Source organism: Ambystoma mexicanum, chromosome 3p, assembly GCF_040938575.1.
Source record: "Ambystoma mexicanum isolate Mex_15411 chromosome 3p, UKY_AmexF1_1, whole genome shotgun sequence".
NCBI classification, from domain to species: domain Eukaryota; kingdom Metazoa; phylum Chordata; class Amphibia; order Caudata; family Ambystomatidae; genus Ambystoma; species Ambystoma mexicanum.
Window position 1 is genome coordinate 932,966,704 of NC_090925.1, and position 21,714 is coordinate 932,988,417.

At 47.6% G+C, this 21,714-nt stretch overlaps 1 protein-coding gene across 1 annotated transcript in view; it reads right to left on the reverse strand.

The window, feature by feature from the left end:
- The window catches only part of LOC138581134 (arf-GAP with SH3 domain, ANK repeat and PH domain-containing protein 1-like), a 1,625,721-nt gene that overhangs the window by 1,420,997 nt on the left and 183,010 nt on the right, over positions 1–21,714 (reverse strand). The window lies entirely within an intron of this gene.

Here is a 21,714-nt window from a genome sequence, read left to right on the forward strand (position 1 = left end):
AGCATTTGTGGTTGATGTTTTTGTGATTGCCTAGGATTCTTTGCTAAAACTTAAATAAATCTATTTAAGCCTTACTATACACCAGCCTGGTTCCTAGCTCATTGGTGGTACAGAGGGTATTTGTTGGGGTGGTGCGAGATGGGTTGGAGGCCTCACTAAAGTTGAATCTGTATAAGCGCCTTGGGTGCGCACCACCTTGCTTGGTGGGTTAAGGAACTGCCCGAGTTGAGAGTGACCGCCTAATTAACCGTGACAAAGTAGCAGGTCTCGCTTGAAGCGGCAGCAAGAGCAGACTTTCTGGCTCCATCAATCCACAGCCTCGAACCTTCTGAATGCGGTCTCCCTGCTGGAATGAGTACTGTAAACACACAGTCCTAGACATGACATTTCCCTGTCAATTGATTGTGAGTACACAGTGCATTTGAAAGGGTGTTGGGGTTTCCTGTCTCATTGTTAGTCTCTGCAGCTAGGCCCCATGTGGGACTGTTTGAATTCAACTCTGATTAGTATGTGAATGCTGTCACCAGATACATGGCCCAACAAAAGGACGTGGTGGATCCATGGTGCCTTTGTTAGTTAATTAGGCTGGCCATGGCAGGGGGAAGGTTTGGCCCTCCCCCTTCTGAGATGATATGGTGTTCTCCTGGCTGTTATATCCCAGCTACATATGACAGGGGGGACTCCGCCTGTAGGCTTTGTCCACCAAGAGTACACAGGTTTATGCATATGTCGTACAGTGAGCATAGGGAAATGTGTATGGATTAGCCCCAGACATTTTCCAGAGGTCAATCCTACCATCATCCAATTTCATTTAAAATTTCAAAAAAGCCCAGGCGAGCGCACACCCACCATGCTCTCCTTGCTGCCCACTCAGGGTTTGGAAATGTCAGTGTGCACAGGCAAATTAAAGTTTTTAATGCTTTAGTCGTACAGCTCTACACTCTTTCCCCGAAACGTTCATGGTCTTGAGCATGGCTAAGTGACGACACTACAGGCTCAATTCCACATCTTCTGAGGGGCTGTGTAAACAGTCCACTGGCTAATGCTAGACTTAAGTATACGGTGGATGAGGAAGGTTTGTCTAAGTCACTGAAATTCAAACAGTTTCTAGATATCAGGTCGCTGGTGGCCCATAGTGTCAAGAATGTAGACATATAAGTGAGTGAAAATTGTGAATCTTTCAAGAGCAGGTCATTTTTCCGAAATGAAATTAGGAATAAGCAGAACATGCTCTGATAAATACAGATCCTTTGGTAAATTCAGGCAAGGATTAGCCGTCCAACCCCTGATAGATCCTGCAATGTAGGCCAGACATTTCTATTGCATATTTTTTAAGCCGGTCTGATCAACTGGGCTACTAATGCAAACACTGACAAAATGAAGGAGGCAGAGGGGATACAATCCATCAGCTGACAACCATATTTCCTTTAATGGGTACCCCAGGCATTAAAGGCGTGTAGACAAAGTTAACTGGGTGAATCAAGCAAGGGCCTTTGCCGATGTCCGCAGTGACTTTACGCCTGGTAAATTCCACACCCATGGGAGTTATGAAAATTAGCATTCAGGCCACGCAGCAGTGACCAATTCTTTGTAACATAGGAAAGTTCTTTGTGCTCCGAAAGCAACGCAAAAGAAGGAGCCCCCCCCGCCTTTCTACTTCCATGGCAGCTGTGTAAAGGAACTGTAGAGAACATACAGCATAGAAGCTAGTAATAGAAGGGCCTCTGGAGGGAAGAAGATACGCCTCTACCTCAGATTAGGGCAAGTATATAGGAAGCGTACAAAGCTCCTCAGCTAATTCTTAAGCTATAAGACCCAAACCGGGGGGCATTACCACTTCAGGTAATGCCCCGGGGACCAAAGTTACGAGCCTGAGCGAAGTGAGGGCCTTAACAAAGGCCCCAAGGAATTACCTGAAGTGGTAATGCCCCCTGCAAGGGGGCTTATTGCTATTAGTACCCCAGCCCGTAAGACCGGGGTACTAAAAACATTTTTTTCTGTTCTGAAACGCTCTAGCATTTCGTAACAGAAAAAAAAGAAATTCAAAAAATGGCCACCGGGGAAGGGAAAACTAAGTAGGTTTCCCGTTCTATGGTGTCCATCGAAAATAAGTGAAAAAAGTAAACAAACAAAATGGCTGCCATGGAAAGGGAGAAAGGACTACATGTAGTCCCTTCTGCCTTTCCATGGCAGCCATTCTAAAAATAGGAAAAGAGTAAACAAAATAAATGGCCACCATGGAAAGGAGAGAGCAGACTATTTGTAGTCCCTTCTTCCTTTCCATGATGGCCTGTGGCAGATCTGGAGCAGACACGCTAGGGACAGAAGAATTTAGGTAATTAGGGATGGGAAGGCGGGGAGTGAATTCTGTGGATGGGAGAGGGAAAGACTTATCTGATTCCCCAGCGAGGGGGGTGGCAGCCACCAGCCCTGCAGCGGCTCAGGACGGCGTTAATAGGAGCAAGCAACTGGAATCTAATATGCATATTGCTCACACAAACCCTGGTATGCAGATGATTTGATATGGGGCAATTATGACTCCTTAAAGATACATTAGGTATACATTGTCAGTCTGTGTGTTGAATCCAAACAGAACACCAGGGGACTCAGAAGGTGTTGCCAACAGCGGCACCTCGGGTCCCAGACGTGAGGAGCATCCGGGAGGGGCCCCTGGCTTCTAATGTATGTGGTGATCGATTAAGTGTCTATAGTCAATGTCAAACACTGTCGTGTTAACAAAAAATAAATAAATAAAATGAATGAAAATTGGAAACCATATTAAAAGAATGTATCAGTGTAACATGTTGCAAAACAAAATTAGATGAGACAGAAAATAAAATGCAATATCGGAAATTATGATCAGAAATAAAACAATATAACATATTACCAAACAGAATTAAATAAAACAGTGAAAGTTAATCACTTCATTGAATCGCCAAAACACTGTCAGGTATGCCACAAAAACAATAAACTGCAATTCTTTCAAAAAAATAACAACATTAAATAAAGCAGTGAAAATAAATCTCTTCATTGAGTCCATTGGGGGTTCAGGACCCAGCTTGTCGATTCAGAAAGTCTCCCTTCTGTTAAGTCTTAGACCGATGTCTTCATGAGGATTATATTTGGTGATCGCTTCAAACATCTGGAACTTAATCTGTGACACATTTTGTCCTTTATTTATCCAATTTCGAGCCACTGCCGAATTCAAATTTCTGCTTCGGATGCATGAGCGTTGTTCGTTCCACCGTAGTTTGGCTTGCCGTGTGGATTGCCCACAGGGGCATTTAATTCCGTAAATGGTGTTTATGCTGTCACATGTCCCATATGTCTTAAGCATGATTTTTTTGCCTGTCCTGGGGTGATGTACAATGTCCCCTTTGAGAACAAAATTGCAATTTGTGCAGTGCAAGCAAGGATATGTTCCTGTACGATTAGTTATAGGTTCTTTGATCGGTGGCTTTGTCTTAATCAATCCATCCCGCAGGTTACGACTTCTTTGAAAGGCGAATACCGGTAATTCCTGAAACAGATGTGTTCTAGTGTCACTTTTGAAAATGCTCCAATGTTTCTTAATAGTATTTTTAATTTTGTGACTTTGTGTGGGAAAACTTGGACACATACACTGGTGATTTCAATTCTTTCTTTTCTTTCTTAGTAGGTGCTAGTAATGCTTCACAATCTAGCGCATTTATCCTTTGGATTGTATCTGTCAATTCTTCTCTTCGATATCCTCTAGCCAAGAATTTGTCACTCATCTCAGTTTGTTGTAATATGTAATCACTCGGATCACTTACAATCCGCTTCACACAAAGTAACTGTCTGTATGGTAAGTTGCAAATTAAGTTAGGTTGGTGAAAACTTAAACAATGTAAAAGATTATTCTGTCTGTAGGCTTACAGAATAGAGTGGTGCTGTAGCCTTCCCCTTCTAGTCTCATCTGTACTTCCAAAAAATGTATCCTGGTATTGGATACTTCTTTGGTGAATTGAATTCCGTTGTCTACATTGTTGAGATAGTCAAAAAAGATGTTAAACTCTGCCTCAGTTCCTGACCAGATGCTGAAAATGTCATCAATATAATGCACCCATAGGTGGATGCTATTCTTCCATTCTTCCTTGCTTAATAAATAGTCCATCTCGTATTTATGCATGAAGCAATTGGCGTAAGGGGGTGCCATAGGGCACCCGTGGATGTACCCGATGTTTGTAAGAAGATCTGTTCTTTATAATGAAAATACACATTTTCTGCAATGAATTGAAGTAATGCGAGTATGAATTCCTTCCTGGCTCCAATTTCGGGTGCTCTCAATAGTATCCATTCCACTGCTTCCATACCTAGATCATGGGGTATGGACGTGTAAAGGATTTTAACATTGATGGTAAATAGAAGGTACCCTTGTTGATAATGCATACTCTTAAAAGCGTGTAGTATCACGGATGTATGTGTCTGTGTTCTGAATCAAGGGTTGCAAGAAGAAATCAACATATACTCCTAGATGTTGGTTAATGCTATTCATGCTTGTCACTATTGGTCTTCCTGGAGGGTAATTCAAATCCTTATGTATTTTCGGTATTGTGTAGAACTTTGGGATCCTTGGCTGTTGATTATTCAAAAATGTAAGAATATGTTCATTAACCCATTCAAGTTCAGCAGCATTTTCAAGCAATACCTCTAGATTCTGTTTGATGGCAATGGTGGGATCTTTGTCTAGGAGAGCATAAATATTGCGATCCTGAAGTTGCTTGGTGCATTCTGAATCATAAGCTCTCGTTTTCATAATGACTAATGCGCCACCCTTGTCCGCTGGGCATATGGTGATTTCTTTTGTGCTATATAGATCTTTGATGATTTTCATTTCATGTGGTTTTAGATTTCTATGGGGTGGTGATTTATAACTAATTCTCTCCAGATCCTTGGTAAGCAGCTAGCATTTTAATTACAATAGCACATCCTATGACCTGATTTCAGACATTGATTGTGTTTGAAATCCGCACACTTGAAATCGCACCTAGCGTTTAGCGATCACAAATGACTAATGCTCAAAATAGTTCCATCTCCTAGGCAACGGGACTAACAGTAACGTTGCGCGTGTCCGTGACTCTGCAGCAGCAGTGGAAGCTACGAGACGCCAGCGGGTGAGTCAGTAAGAAAAGTGGTTTGCTGTTCAGATTATTACAAGTGACAGTATAGTTATACTAATATACTGTATGTATCTGCCACAGCGTTTATGATCAGTACGGCATTACACGCTGAGTCAAAAAAAGGCTCTGAAACAAGCACGTTTGTCAGCAACCATTTCAGCTCTACAGACAGGACGGGTAATGGGCCCATCAAGTTTATTTAAACACATGCAGCATTAGCAACGCTGGAGCTTATCTTTACTCATTTGGTTTCTTTAAATTTTTTTGATTACATGTTCGGTCTGGAATTTTGTAAACATCATGAATATGGTATATTTTCTTCATTTTGCAATTTCTAATGTTAATCTGGTATATGTTATTACTTACTGTGGATACATTGGGCGTTACATTGTAAACAGTTAAGATTCGCCCTGAAGGAGTGATCTCCGAAATGCATTGGCACATGAATCTTTTACCGCTGATAAGATAATGGTTTCCTCATTTGTGAAAAGATTTGATTAAGAAATTTTGGAACAAAAAATCCTATGGAAAAACTTTGGCTATGATGTCTTGAAATTATCTTGAGTTACTTCTCAGCTAATACCCATTATGTTTTTGGATTACACGTCATATTAATTTCGAAACCCAGTTTGGGTACATACAGAGAGCGACTGAGTAGCTGGGTTAGTTTACTTAGCTTCTTGGTCCACAGATATTTTGAGCTTGGTTGTCTGTAAATCTTCTCACTGAAGATTCCAACCAAATTATTTAGATTTTGAACTGTTTACATTTGAACTACTGATTCCAATTTTAGTGTGGTGCCCACTTTTTTCGCTCAGATTTGGTGAACAGACAACAAACATATACTAAGCGGGTTACTCTATGTTTAGAAAAAATAATTAACGGCTTGTAAAAAAAATGCTTATCACTACTTTATAACGGTTATTTAAATGTTGGAACAGCTTAAGTGCTTCAGAAATGTTTTCCTAGAAGAGTGAACGGGTACACAACAAGCAGCTGTCATATCCGACAATTTTACCACTGCAACATACATACAGGAATAACGTTTGTGCGATAAGTCAAACGTGATTACTTAAATAAATGAATTCAATCTCAAACTAAATAATTATTTTAGGTAAATTCAGCTTTCTGAATAACAATAAAATGCATTCCTATACAAAAGACTCCATTGCAAGGCAGTACAATACATTAGAAGCAATCAAAATTCATGGTTACCTACGTAACAGGGTGGCGCTGATTTTTTTGCAATGTGGTTGTATTAAGAGACAGTTATTGGTTTGCAGTTATTTCGTTTTTTGTATGCTTCAGACACATCTTCTGACACAAAGGATCTTTGTTAATATCCCAGTGTTGGAACTTTGTAAGGGTAATGCAAATCTGGTCTTTTTTGTTATTCTGTCACTGTCTTTTGTACATGAACAAATTGAATCATTTTAAGAAGGCTGAACTTGTCTTAAATAATTGCATGATTTAGCCAGAGATTGATTAAAATTTGATGGTAATTTCATTTGATTTTCCCTACAAATAATTATTTCATTATGTATATTGATTGTTCCCATATTTGTTGGTTATGGGACAACCGCTCGTCCAATTTTTTATAATTTTTTGTATTTTATCATTGCTCACTTAAGGTGCAAGTGATCAAGAGAGTAAAGTACAAAACAAGATAAAGCGTGCTAAAAATCAAGTAGTAAAGCAAAATGTGCCTTGTTTTAAAGGTTATTTTATTTGCATGTTTAATTTGCACAAAGTATCCTAATTGTGTGAGGGGCAATTCCCTCATTCAGGGGATCTGGTATATTCAACATGCATAAAAGCACAGAAGAGTGATACCTAGTCTGTTATATATAGTGGGGATTATGGGTTGGCATCCTTCAGATGATTTTTCATGAGAAACCAGTTACATGAAGGAAAAAAAAAATGTAAAAAGGCGAACAAGAAATCCATAACAAACTCGGGCCCAACAAATGAGCATCAGTCTGCAAGCGGGTGCCCAATGAGAACGCTGTGAAACACTCGAGTGCTACACAAACCAGCATGCCCCATTCCATTCGGCACATGCTAGAACAGTCCGGTTTCTTAGTTTTAGACATTGGGAAGTACTTATAAGCGCTACTTATAAGCAAGGTCGGGCTGGGAGAAGAAATAGGCCCGGGCACCCCAAACAATAATAAGTGTCTCGGATCCGTAAATCGCGACAAATCGGAAACTTACGGAAAATGCTAACATATGGAGGTTATGGAGGATTCATGTTTTTTGTTGAATGTAATGTTTTGTGTAAAAGAGAGACCCCTTGCACTTCCTGTTTTTTCTCAGCCATGTTATTTTGAGCCATTATTGCAGAGCCAGAACTTAAAACAAGTCAATGCAGCAATAATGCTCATATTTTTCCCAGATAATGACCGAGGGCTTGATTTACAAAAGCATTTTTCAATGGGAAATCCCCACTGAAAAATGCTTTGTAAATCCGGCCCCTTGTGTTTTCTTCGTGCAATGCAATCTTTAATGCAGCATTTTCAAACCACATGAAAAAACTGCAGCACACTGAAACACATCCAAGAGTGTCGGGTGTTGAAAATGTAATTTCGGTGTGTTTTAGACAGACACTCGTCAAAATTTGCCCCCGAGTTTTAATGTTCAACACAGTGGGAGAAACTTTCAAAATGCTATGACACAGGCAGATGCACTCAGATTGCACTCCTCTAGTCATCTGTTGAGATTGTAAAAGGACAAAAAGCAGGCCATATTAGTCACATGATGTTATGCACAGCTTCCATGCAGTACACACTATTCTGTGCAATCTTTATTAATGTATATTACCGCACATATAATTAAGCAATAAGCCCACAGCTCAGGGCTTATTGCTATTAGTACTGCAGTGCGCAAGACCGGGGTACTAATAGCATTTGTTCTGTTCAAAAATGCTGCAGTGTTTCAGAACAGAAAAAAAAGGCACAAAAAATGGCCGCCGGGAAAGGGAAAACAGGGTCCGTTTTCCCTTTCAATGGCGGCCATTTGGAGTGGACGGGCTGGGGACAGAAGTGTTCCCAGCGCGTGCGCTCCCGAAAAAGGAATAAAAATAAGGTAAGTGGGGTTGGGAGGGCGGGGAGGGGATAGTTTGCAGGGGAGGAGGGTGAAATAAAGAAAATACCTGAATCCCAGGTGGGGGACAATGGCAGCCGTGCGGAGGCTCGGAGCGGGGATTGCCCCGTTTCGAGCCTCCTCATTGGCTGAGGGGCTGCCCTCCCCACCCCCCGCCGGTAACAAAGGATAGGAATCCCGGCCGAGAGATTTTGGGTCGGGAAAAAGAACCCTTGCCGGGTACTAATTTAGATTATGATGTAATAGAGCACCTGCACACATCTACCATACTGTACTATTACCTATACTATAATGCATAATACCAGCATTTTAAGTGCAAGGAATTATGCAGGTTTCCTGGCTTGAAAGTTTTTTTTTATCACGGGCTGTGAAATTAAGTTGCCTGTAATTCATCCAGAGCAGGCAGCTTCCGCTGCGCAGCATATGGGATGGGTTTGTGTGGGAGATGGCCTGGAATGGGATAGATGATTATTTGTGTGAGGATTGGAGGTGTTAAACTCTTGTAGATTAAAAGATTAACCTGCATGGGACTCCACGAGGGTAGGCCCATGCGATCTGTGTGGGCATCTCTCTCCTGCAAAAGAGATAATAATGACACTTGTCGTTATGAGTTTGCTGCACGCATTTTACTAGTAGGACTCACACCACAGTTCTCCTTTAAGATACCCATGCAGTAGACTCATTCCATGTTCCCTTCACCAAACTACCCTATGGGAAATATGGGCTTCCAGTATAAACTCTCCCATTACATGATGTCCTCTTCTGTTGGCTCAAAGAGCACATGCATGAGTGCACCCTGCGTGTCTGCTCCACTGTAAGAAATGACTCCCAATGTTCTCTCCCTGCAAAGAGATTCCAACTAGTGCCTTGTCTGCGGATACTACTGCCTTGCATGATCAAACTCTGAACAACCCTCTGCTGGTGTCCTTTTCAGAAAATATCTGAACAATAACCAGAAAACTACACACAGGCATAGCAACAGATGCCTCCTCGTTGATCAGTTACACCCACCTGGGCAGAGCTGGACCTGCTTGTGGCGCTGCCCCGTGATGTAACTCGCACGCGGCGGCGTGACGTTGCACGCTGCCGCGTGCTGCATAAATAAATGGGGCGTTCCTGCCCGCGGGGGAGTGACCGGGAAGCCCGAACTGGCAAGACGTGTGTGTCTGTCGAGTGCGGGGGCTTACGGGACCGCATGGGGGCCCCGACAGACCCCCAACAGTGGCGACGAGTGGATGCGGATGCCCGGGCCCGGTGGTGATCAATGTCACAATTTTTTCTACACGAAACGGAACGGATGACATTTCGTTTCACGCCGTGGCTGCGGATCACACACGTGGCTGGCGGCCATTTTGTCAACACGATCGTGGAACTTCTCCAAGCTCCGGTTTGGATGGGGAAGGTGATCCAGGTCTAATTTTTGGACAAACTGCTTGCAGGCAGTCGAACCTGCATATACATGCCCAATTTTTGATTTTTACTTCACATTTGGGCCTCCTACGTCGAGTGAGAGCAAAGAGAAGGGCTAAAATGGCAGGGCCTGCCTAGCCCAGTTTTTTCTTCTTCTGTCCTTCAGCCAATTTTTGGAACATTTACACCACTGGTGTTGCTGCAGTGGAGGGGCACTGTGTTTCTTCGTCCTCTTTATCATCAGGATGCTGTGGCCTCTTCTTCCTCCTCTTCATCATCAGGGCGGAGTACTGCAGTGGCGGATGCTCAAGTGGGCGTCATCTTTTCTAATTCATCAAAGCCGAAGGCAAGATTCCACCATACCTTCCCAGGTTCGACTGTCGCTGTACCTGTGGAAGGGGCATCCAGGTGCGTGGTGGTGGTGGGTGACTGAGTTGCGGCCCCCAGGTCCTAGTGTGGGGGTGCCTGTGTGCTCAGGCCCATGAGTGGCGCTGGTGGGCAAGACGGTGGGCACCTTGCAGCCGCACCACCTCCCCAAGATGGTGGCCAAGCGGGAGGTCAACAACAAGCTCCTCAGGCTCCAGTGATTCCAGCTCTACAGGTGGCCGCTCCACAGCTACCCCCTCAACCCCAAGTAGGCGGTCAAGCTCCTGCGCCTCAGGGGCCACCGGTCGTGCAGCCAGTTGCCCAGCCAGGACCTCCCATCATGGCCCAAGCGCGAGCCCATGCAGCCCTGCAGCCCATCCCAGAATTTGATGCGTCGGGCCCGCCGTCCAGCATGGGGCCTAGGTGGAGGAGGTGGGTCGGTCGTCTCGACATGTACTTCCGGGCCGCCCGTGTGACGGATGACGACAGAAGGGTGGCCACTATGCTGTACTCCACTGGGCCGTCGGTCCAGGAAATCTTCGAGTCGCTTCCTGCGGGGGATGGCAGCTATGACACAGCCAAGGCAGCACTCCTGGCCCACTTCCTGCCCCTTGCCAACGTGGACTATGAGAGGTTTGTCATGCTGTCGGCCAAGCAAAAAGACAATGAAACATTGGACATTTTTTACGGACGCCTGTGCGTGGGGAGACGCAGAGGACATGATTCGCACAATGCAAATTCAGGCGTGCTCCTCAGGCAAACTCAGGAGGCAGGTCCTGAGAGAGCCGGGTATCACTCTGCCCCGCATCCTGGAACTGGGCCGCTGCCATGAGGTGGCAGAAGCTCGAGCAACTAAGATGGAGGCGGGATCCCGCTCAGTAAAGTCTGAGGAGGTGTGTGCTATGTGGCGTGGTGGAAGAGGAGTGAGAAGACCTGGGGTGGGACCCCGGGACAGAGCAGGGAGAGCGGGGGAATCGTGCCAGAAGTGCGGATACGACCTCCCTCACCCGACAGAGTGTCTGGCAGCTGGAAAGACATGTGGTAGGTGTGGCCTGCCTGACCATTTTTCGAGAGTATACAGGGCTGCCCTGCCCATGTTGGTACCGAGAGGACAGGCTCGAGTTTGGGTCCCGCGCCAGAACCGCCCACCGAATGTGGCCCAGGTAGGCCAGGGCGGGGAGGATGCCCAGGAGGAGGAGGCAGAGGAGGATGAAGAGAACATTTTCTTTGTCTCCAGTGTGGAGGTCCTAAAAGGAAAGAACAGAAGGCAGCCGAGGTGTGTGGTTGAGATCAATCATTCGCCTGTCCCGGTGCTGGTGGACACGGGAGCCTCGGTCAATGTGATGGCCAGGGGACACTATGATACCCTTGAATCCCCCCCGAAGCTGCTCACACCGAGGGCCTGCATATTTGCGTTTGGAGAACTGGAACCGATATCACTGGACGGTGCTTTTGTTGCGAAGGTGGAGCATGAGGGCTCGCAGATCAAAGCCCGGTTCTACGTGACGCCCGTGAGCAACAACACTCTGCTAAGCTGTGCGGCTGCGGAGGCCTTCGGAATTGTCAGCTTCGCGTACACGGTGTATCTCGAAGACATCAATGACTTACTCGATAAATATGCCGCCCTCTTCAAGGGCATTGGAAGGATGACTGGTGACCCGGTGCGGTTACACATCGACAAGTCTGTGCAGCCCATTGCCCTGAAACACCGGAGGGTACCGTTCCATCTCAGGGAGCAGGTAGATAAGGAGCTGGACAACCTGGTGAATTTGGACATTATTGAAAAGGTGGAGGGCCCCACTCCTTGGGTATCCCCGATTGTTGTGGCTAGGAAGCCCAAGCAACCTGACTCTGTCCGCATTTGTGTAGATATGAGGCTCCCCAACAAGGCCATTAAGAGGGAGCGGCATCTCACCCCCACCATCAATGACATTATTGCGGAAGTGCAAGGGGCTCGGTTCTTCTCCAAATTAGATCTCCGAGCGGGATATCACCAGGTCGTTCTCCATCCGGAGTCTCAGTATATCACCACCTTCACCACTCACCGGGGGCTCTACCGATACAAGAGACTCAGCTTCGGAGTATCATCGGCTGCAGAGGTTTTTCAGAATATTATTCGAGGTGCCCTCGCAGATCTGGAGGGCGTCTTAAACATCAGCGATGATATTCTGGTGTTCGCAAAGACCGAGGTGGACCATCTGAGAAAGCTGGGGAAGACCTTTGAGAGACTGCAATCGCTAGGTCTCACCCTTCACAGGGACAAGTGTGAGTTCCTGCGCCCTTCCATAGAATTCTTCGGATTTCTTTTTAAAGAAGGGGGGGTGTCACCAGACCCGAGGAAGGTCCAGGACATTAAGAAGGCGCAGCCCCCAGAGTCGGCGTCGGACATTAGGAGTTTCCTTGGCATGGTGACATACTGTGGGCGCTTCATCCAGAACCTTGCCTCAAGGTCAGAACCGCTCAGGGCTCTGACGAAAAAAGAGTCAGCCTGGCACTGGGGCCCGCTTGAGCAGGCGGCCTTTGAAGACATCAAAAGCGCCCTGACAGCGGAGGACACCATGGCGTTTTTCGATCCGGCGCCAACATCGGAGATCGTTGTGGACGTCAGTCCATTTGATCTAGGGGTCGTCTTAACTCAGGTGGACCGGGACGGGAGCATCCGGCCAGTGGCCTACGCCAGCAAAGCGCTCTCTGAAACTGAACAATAATACTCGCAGATTGAGCGTGAGGCTCTGGCGGTCCTTTGGGGCTGCAGACACTTTCGCCTCTACGTCTTGGGGCGTCCAGTGACGGTGGTGACGGACCTCAAGCCCCTGTTGCCCATTCTGGCAGGGTCATCCTCCAAGCCAAGACTATCTCTCACGACATCCGGGAGTGTGTGGGGGAGAGGAGTACGACACTTGCGAGGAGGAAGCCGACGATCACGTCCGGATGGTGGTGGAGGCAGCCACGCCGAACGCAATGCCTCTCTCAGAGCTGGAAGCGGCAGCTGCCGAGGATGAGTGCTTCAAGATCCTCCAGCACTCCATGCAGCACGGCTCCTGGAAGTCTGTCCTAGAATCCCTGGCGAGGCAGACCCAGGAGGCCAAGACAGCACTCGAGCAGCTGTGGAAGGTGAAGGAAGAAATCTCATTCTCGGCGTCTGGCCTGCTGCTGCGAGGTGACCGGATCGTGGTCCCCCAGTCCAAGGTACATGACGTGATCGCTCTGACTCACCATGGGCACCAGGGCGCCGCCAAGACTAAGGCCAGGCTGCGTCTGAAGGTCTGGTTTCCTGAACTGGAGCGCAAGGTCGACGACTTTGTGGCGGCCTGCATATGGTGCCAGGCGGTGTCTCCCTTACAGCGAGAGCCCGCAATTGAAGCAATGCCCCGAGGCACGCGGCCGCGGGAGGTCGTCCATGCGGACTTTGGGTCGACATCTGTGGGCACCCACTTTCTGGCAATCGTGGACGAATATTCACGATATCCGGAGGTGGAGTTTGTCGAGTCGGTGGCCTTCGAGCATGTGGTTGTGGCTGTGGAGAAGGTGTTCGCAGCTCATGGGTTTCCCCACACCTTGTGCTCGGACAACGGATCGCCGTTCCAGAGTGAGCGTTTTGCGGAACTCATGGAGAGCTGCGGGGTCCAGCACCGGAAGGTATGCCCATTGTGGCCCAGGGCAAACGGAGATGCTGAGAGACTGATGCGGACGCTCAACAAGACTTTCAGGATTGCCCAGGACAGTCGCTACAGCGGGCCCTGTATCAGTTTCTTAGGGTGTACCGCAATACCCCCCATGCATCCACGGGGGTCGCTCCGGCAGAGGCCCTGTTCAAGCGGTGCCCCCGGGGACTACTACCCGAGATCGGAGAGAAGGAATCCGGGGTGATTGACAGTCAACAGGTCGAGGCAGACCGGCGGGTGAGGACTGAGCAGGAAAACCTGCTAAGAGGGCTCCGCCCCCAGCGGCTGGAACCGGGGGACGAAGTCCTCATCCATAATCGACACCCCCACAGAAAGCTGTCGCTCCCCTACGAGCCGGAGCCATTGGATGTGGTGGCCGTAAAGGGATCCATGGTAACGGCATCCGACAGAAGGTCTGCTGTCACCCGGAATGTCAGCTTCTTCAAGAAACTGGGTGACTCAAGAACTGAACCGCCGCTGGAACCGGACGTGGGGGAGATACCGGAGGACGGAGGAGGTCCCTCCGGCACCCCTGCGTCCCCTGCCAGGGAGACGCCTGCTGAAAGACTTCACGTGCCGGAGGTGAGCGGGAGGTACCCCCAGAGGGCTGGGCGAGGGAAACCCGCTTACCTCAGCGATTATATTTTGGGACTGTTGGTTAACCAACCTGAGTAAGGGGATCCGCGTGGTTGACAATAAAGGGGCTTTGGGCAAGTTGTGTTATTAAGTGAAGCAGTTTGTGTTTGTGTGGTTTGCAGTGTTTGTTCAAAGTAGTTTTGTGTTCTCCTGGAAAAAGGGGGAGTGTGGCGCTGCCCCGTGATGTAACTCGCACGCGGCGGCGTGACATTGCACGCCGCCGCGTGCTGCATAAATAAACTCGGCGTTCCCGGCCGCGGAGGAGCGACCGGGAAGCCCGAACTGGCAAGACGTGTGTGTGTGTCTGTCGAGTGCGGGGGCTTACGGGACCGCATGGGGGCCCCGACAGACCCCCAACACTGCTCCACAAGAAAGTATTCCACAGAACCACCCGCACCCCCATCCCCCAAAGCCAAACAAAGTGACCACACATGCAACCAAATGAATAGTGCCTGATCGTTTCATTCAGAGGGGATTGGGGAGGGGGGGGCTCACTCTGGTTTAGGCCTTGCTGCAGCTCAAATACAAACAAATGGGTTCTTTATGGGCCTGTTACTGATCTAATCTGTTCTGTATTTTCACTGTGAATGGTCAGACTGCGGTGCTATCTATTGCAAATGGCACGCACCTTGTAACGGCACTACACATCAAAGCCCCTGTTAGGGTCCTTCGTGGATTCTATCTAGATCCTGTGTGTTCACAGCTGGGCTTGTCATGGGCCCTGCAATGTATACGCACGGAGCGATTACGTCCTCGTCCGATGGAATGCACAGGGCCTAGATAGAATAGGGGCTTTGACAACCACCAATAGCCTTGATAAACACCCACGAGGTAGAAACACGTGTTGGCTGACCACAATTGGGCTAAAAGCCTACACTCTAATTTATGAATAAAATCTGCACTTATCACAAAAACGCAAAAAGCGTGACAAATCTACTTTTTCAACAACCTAAAATTGCAAGGTAGCCAGGACAATCCCCCCCCTATATCACTTATTATATGTTAAGTGTAAGTGCAAGTTATGCGTTTCTCCTTTATCTTTCTGCATTGAATTACACCCCTTGAATCCATTCTTGTCTGGTGTCGTTATCCAACCACTTGCAGTTTATGATGGCCCTACCCTAGACAAAGCGTGCTTAACCTTTCTCAAGCTCTTATCAAGCAGTTGAACGTTTAAGTAACAGTTCCCAAGCAGCGCTAAGCATTTTTCTTCCTTCTACAAGCAGTTAATGTATTCTCCAAGCATAGGGCAAACCACCCCAAAATATTCGCTAACAATTTGGCCAATGTAACTTTTCCGTGCCTTGTATATACGTGGGTAGCGCTTAGAAAATTCATAAATAACATTTTGTACGCAGACTGTATGGAATGCATTTAATTTTGACTATGGTAAACACATACTAAGACAAAAATATTTATTTTCACCTAAGAGAACGTTTTATTCCCTGGAGGAACAAGAGGGTTTGCAATGTTCACCATTCTATTGCAACTTGTAGATAAGGTTCACCAAACGACCCCTGGTCATCCAGCATGGACACCCCGCTTCTGGGCTTTCATTTTTTCCACAAAACTGCCTTCTGGGACTTTTAGTCGAGGGTATCTTCAAAAGTCTAACATTCAGCTAAAGCGATCGCACAGGACAGGAGTAAGGAGTACACAGTGAGACGCGAAAGATATGATAACAAGTAACCCAATGGGCAGTATGTACAAGATAAAGGAAATGGCTCGTCAGTTATACTCAGAAGTTCAAATTAAAACGTTACACGTAATCCTAGCCCATGGGAGCAGCCTCCAGCTTCTGTTAATGCCTCTTCAGCTGCAGGCAGCTCGAGGGCCCCGGCGCCGCGAGGCAGGATCAGGGACGGGCACCATCTGAGCAGCGCAACAATTCTGCTAATTAAAGCCGGTCTTTTCATGAGAGACGCTCCCTTTTATCCAGCCCTGATCTGCGGGCTTTTAAGATGGAAATTAAACATGGGAATCTATTTTAGAGACGAGCACGCTCGCGCGCCATTCACTGAAGCATAAAGAGCCGCGGAGGTGGGTAATATTCCAAGTTGATGTATTCCACAGCTGATGGTGGCATGGCAAATAAAAAGCCACAGACTGCGTGCGCTGCGTTATAATGCGCGAGATTAAAATGCGTCTTCAAATTTCCTGCCTCACACCTGACGAGATTACAACAACAACAACAACAAAAAAACGTGTTGGCAGTTTGAACATCTTCCGTTAAGAAATAACATTCGTTTTCATAAACTCAAAGTTATTATTTATTATTGGGATTTCAGATAGCGTGTGCGGCAGCGCTGAAAACAGAAAGGCAAGCAGGGAAATGAGATGACCTGGTTGGACTGGCGGTACCAGGAAGTAACTAGGGAAGGCAGCGAGGACCAAAATAGCAACAACATGAGTGGGCGTCTTTACATCTGCTTTATTGAGAAGGCCGGACCCTTGACTCTCCATTTGTAAAAGGCTTGGCGAAAAGGAATGTAGTCCTCAAAATTCTTTCTTGGAAAACGAGGGGAAGTTCTCATCTGCTCAGTGTTAGGCATCCACACGAACACCAGAACTTAGCTAGCGTTCCCACAACACCTCCCTCCTGTTTGCACACTACTCCCTGGTTACGACACTCACATGATTTGGTTGTCCCACAGGACCGGTTACGCCGCACCAGGTGGCATGTTCGTACCCGGTTGCAGCCTTTCCTGCATTGGCAGTTGGCATGGAGAACACACGCCAGAAGGATCGGCAGAACGCTCCCACATCGCGTAGCTGTCCGATCACGTGATCCAGCGCAGCATCCGTCACGTGGTGGCAGAGCGCGTCACGTGACTGTCAGGCGCCCGTTACAAAACGCTTGACGAGCAAAGCAGTCACCGCTTCTCAGCTGTCTCTTGGACCCTGTTTGGCGCTACGTCTGGATCTTGCTCTTGTTGGTATACCTTGACCTCAGAACTCTCTCCTGGACTTCCTTGGATTGCCCTTCTGTCCCTCGGCTTGGAACTGCTTACTCGTCGCTGAACCTCGGACCGTCCCTCACTTGCAATCGGATTTTGCCTTTTGGAACTTTGTGCGCTCCTGTCATGCCGCCGAGTTCCTGGCGTTTGTGGAGCCGCTGGCGACGCGGACTCTAGTCCCGCCTCGCTCAGCTTCTATCAAGCCACGCCCCTTCCTTGTTTTTCCTTTCTGTTCAGTTTCCATTGGTTCTGACGCTCCGCGACCCGGAGTTATAACCAGCTCTTTCCGGGTCACAGGTCCGTCGCAACGCTTCCGGTTTCCTTTCCGCTAGCCCTGCAATGCTGTGTTTCTCTGGTTGCTCCCCCTCCGTTTTTTCCAGTGCTCTTTCCTCCGGTTGGGTCCTCGCGCCCAGTCCGGAATCCTTTCTCCTGCCTTCCTTTTTTCCGCTGCTTCGTTCAGCTCTTTCTTTGCTGCCTGTGCCTTTGCCCTGTTCCCCACCTTCTTCGCTCTCCTTCCAGCCTGTGCTTACCCTCCCTCCTTCCCATCTTCGTTCTGCCCGTTCATCCTTCCTCTCGGCTGCGCTCCTGTTCTCCCGATTCTACCTTCCTGTTTCCTCCTTTCTTCTCTCGTCCTGCAGTACCATACTCCCGTGTGCCAGTCCCAAGCCTGTCTACTGGATTGTCTATTTCTTACCATTTTGGATACCTCCGCTGTGTTGAATTCCTGTGTGCCAGTCCCAAGCCTGTCTACTGGATTGCCTGTTACTCTACGTTTGGATCCCTCTGCAGAGCTTACTTCCTGTGTACCAGTCCCCGGCCCGCTTGCTGGACTGCCTGTTCTTGCTGTGTACGCTTTCTCGGTGTACCTCCGGACCCACTTGAGCAGCCAACAACTCCTCAAGGGTATCTCGGCTCCGCTCCTCCCGAAGAGCATTGTGATAGCTAGGGGTTTTTTGTGCCTAGGGGCTTTTTCCCCTTCTGGACGGTCCCGGGGGAGGGGCCCCCGTTCTCCCTTTTGGGAGGCACGGTGGCTTCCTTCCGGGGTCGTCCCTATCTACATAAAAAAAAAGGTGCGATCACAAAGAAAGGAAAAGCAGGGTTCTTGGAAAGAAGAAGAAGGTGAGGAGTCAGGGGAGGGGGAAATTTCGGAGTCTACGTTGTCTAACGAAGATATCACCGATCCTGGTGACAGCTCCCTCTACGTACCTGTCTCCTGATTCCCACGTTACACACCCAGTCCTTGGCTCAGGTGGGCCGACCTGCTTCCACATACTACTCTGGTCCCTGTTCTTCTGGGGACTACCTTTCATCTGAGTCTTGAACCTCCTGCACTTAGGTTTCCCGTGCCTTCCTACCACTGGATAGGTAAGACCTCTCAGATTTTATGATTCGTGTTATACTGTCATTGCCTGGTACTTAATCCCGTTCTTTTTGCAGCAGCATCGGTGTTCTTGAGGCTCCGTGGATCCGGGAAGAGACATCTCCCACCTGTGGCCTCAAAGGTCGCACAGGGGGTTCTTCAGGTACGCCTGTGCATCACTTGGGGACGGAGGCATCAACGGTCTACACGACCCTCAAGTCAGACCACTCAGTAATTTGGAGGTTATGTGGGTGATAATGGAAGCCAACTGTGTTCTTTTAAGAGACGTGGTTAATGAATCCCCCTATCCTTGATGGGTTCCAAGTTTTCACCCAGTTGGCAAAACCCAGTTGTGGGGGCATGACCTCTGGGGGGTTGGTGATAGCTATTAACTCTTCACTGGGTGTTACAGCCGCCCTACTCCCAAACCTTCCTTTTGGGGTTATGGCGACATCAGTATCTTCCCTGGAAGACTCCTTGAACTTACTGTTATATAATGTGTATTGGCATAAAGGGGTGGCAGACCTAGATTTCATAGAGATCATTACAGGCACTATTCAAGGTTGGCTTCATTTGGTACAGCATGGCAAGGTAATCTTGGCAGGAGACCTCAATGCTATCTTCAGTTATCTTGGAATTGAAAGCAAGCCTTGCCTTATTATGCCTGATATGCTAGCCCAGAATCTTAAAAATCAAGCGGGTAGAAGCTGGTACTTGGGTATGAGTGCTCTGGGCCTTCACGCCCTGAATGGCGTAGATGAACAGGATGCATCTTCCCTACCAACCTGGCATAGAGGCAATAGTAGATCAACATTGGCTTATAGATAATCTATGCTGATTCTTTGCTGTATGATTGATGAGCTGATTTCCAGATTGTGTTTAATCAGTGGATCGACCACTGTATTATGAAAGCCAATTTTGATCTAGTCGTTAATAATAGGGAACAGGCATTTATTCCACCCCTAAATATTAATGGAAAACGGAACTCTATTCGTTGGTCTCCCCACAACTTCAGGGTACTAAATTTACATTTCAATGAAATGATGAAGCACAGTAACTTATTGTCGTAAATCTCCCCCGTCTCACCTGTGATCGGGATCTCCCTTGTTCGGCCGCAGGTGTGATCGGGATCTCCCTTGTTCGGCCGCAGGACTCTTCCTGTGAGTGGTTCGGGTCTTGAATAGGCTCACCCGAGCCTCGTCAGGTTGCAGGGCGCGTTCAGAGTTCCGGGATGTTCGTGGTTCCAAGGTATCCAGGATTAGCGATAACAAGCAAAGTAGGGGGGAAAATCCAGGAACAGAAAAGTAGGCAAGGAAGGAAGTAAGAGGATCAAGTAGATCAATGTAGAGAGCAAACACACGTCGGGTCACTACCGAAGATAGCATTGAGACGCGCGGGCCCGCAGGGGCGTGACCAATTTATAGTACGTGCCACGACGTGAAAGCTAGTGCGTAGCACAGAGCTTGGTAGGGCCATGTTGGGAGGAACAAGGAGTACAAACCCTTCGTGACAATGACCATGAGGTCCAGAACGGGCAATTTCGCCGGGTCATGACAGCATGTCCCCTCCGAAGACTGGTTCCTCCAGGCTTGCCTGGGTGAATAAGATGGAATCTTCTGAGCAAACGAGGGGTCTTTAAATTAGAAAGTGGTTCCCATGTTCTCTCGCTAGGGGGGTAGCCTTTCCACTCGACCAGATATTGGAGTCGATCCCTCCTACACCTGGAATCACATATCCTGGACACCTCATATTCCAACTGGTCGTCCACAACAACAGGTGTGGGTTTGAAGGGTTTCCGAGTAGAACTAAAGTAGGGTTTCAACAGGGAAGTATGGAAGACTGGATGTATCTTCTTCCAGGAATCCGGGAGCTTAAGTCGGAAGGAGACAGGATTGATGATCTCCTTTACAGAAAATGGACCATAATAGCGAGGAGCCAATTTGTTTGGTCGTAGATGTCGAGGTAACATTTTCGAGGCTAGCCAGACTTGATCGCCAACTGAATAGGAAGGTGATGGTCTTCTCTTAGAGTCCGCATATCTTTTGGTTCGGGCCTTTTCTAACTGATCCTTGGCCTCTCTTTGTAAGTCGATCAGGGTCTGAATCTAAGAGTCAAGGGTAGGTACCGGAGTAGATTCTGGAAGAACTGATGGTAAAACAGACGGATGATAACCTTGACTGCAATAGAAAGGGCTGATCTTGAGAGCTGAATGATCTGAGTTATTGTAGGAGAATTCGGCTAAAGGTATAAGGAGAGACCAAACGTCTTGAACCTTGGTGGCAAAACAATGAAGATATTGTTCCAGGGTTTGATTTACTCGTTCCGTTGCCCCATTGGTTTGTGGATGATAGCCTGAAGAAAGGGCACGTTGGATTCCTAGGAAACGACAGAGATGTTTCCAGAATTGTGAAATATACTGAGGTCCTCGATCCGAAATAATCTTGGAAGGTAGGCCATGAAGACGAAAAATATGTTCCAGGAAAATTCCAGCAAGTTCTGAGGAAGATGGTAGTTTATACAATGGTGTAAAATGAGCTAGATGAGTGAACAAGTCAATGGTTACCATGATGGTTGTATATCCTCGGGAAGGTGGTAATTCAACAATGAAGTCAGTGGCAATAACTTCCCAGGGTCTGGTTGGCAACATAGGTTGTAGAAGCAGACCCACCGGCCTCTGGTTATCGTATTTGTTCTGACTACAAATTGCACAGGTCTTGATGTATTGAACTACACTGGCCTTCATCCCTGGCCACCAGAACTGTCTTTGTATAAGACGGAAGGTGTTGGTTACTCCTCGATGGCCGGAGTGAAGAATATCATGGCATAGATTCATTACCTTCTGTTGAAGTTCTTTTGTCGGAATGACCACTGAATTGTTCTTGAATAAATATCCTTCCTTGATTGTCAGACGCCAGGGATTTTTCTCGGATATGTCCTTCCAGAGTTCAGATGATTGAGTCTGTACTCTGATTTCTTCCAGGAGATTGATCGCTTGAGGTACAAAGATTGTAGGTGGAAACATTTTAGGATAGATCTTATCCTCCAAGGGAACGTAGTCGGGACGCCGAGAAAGGGCA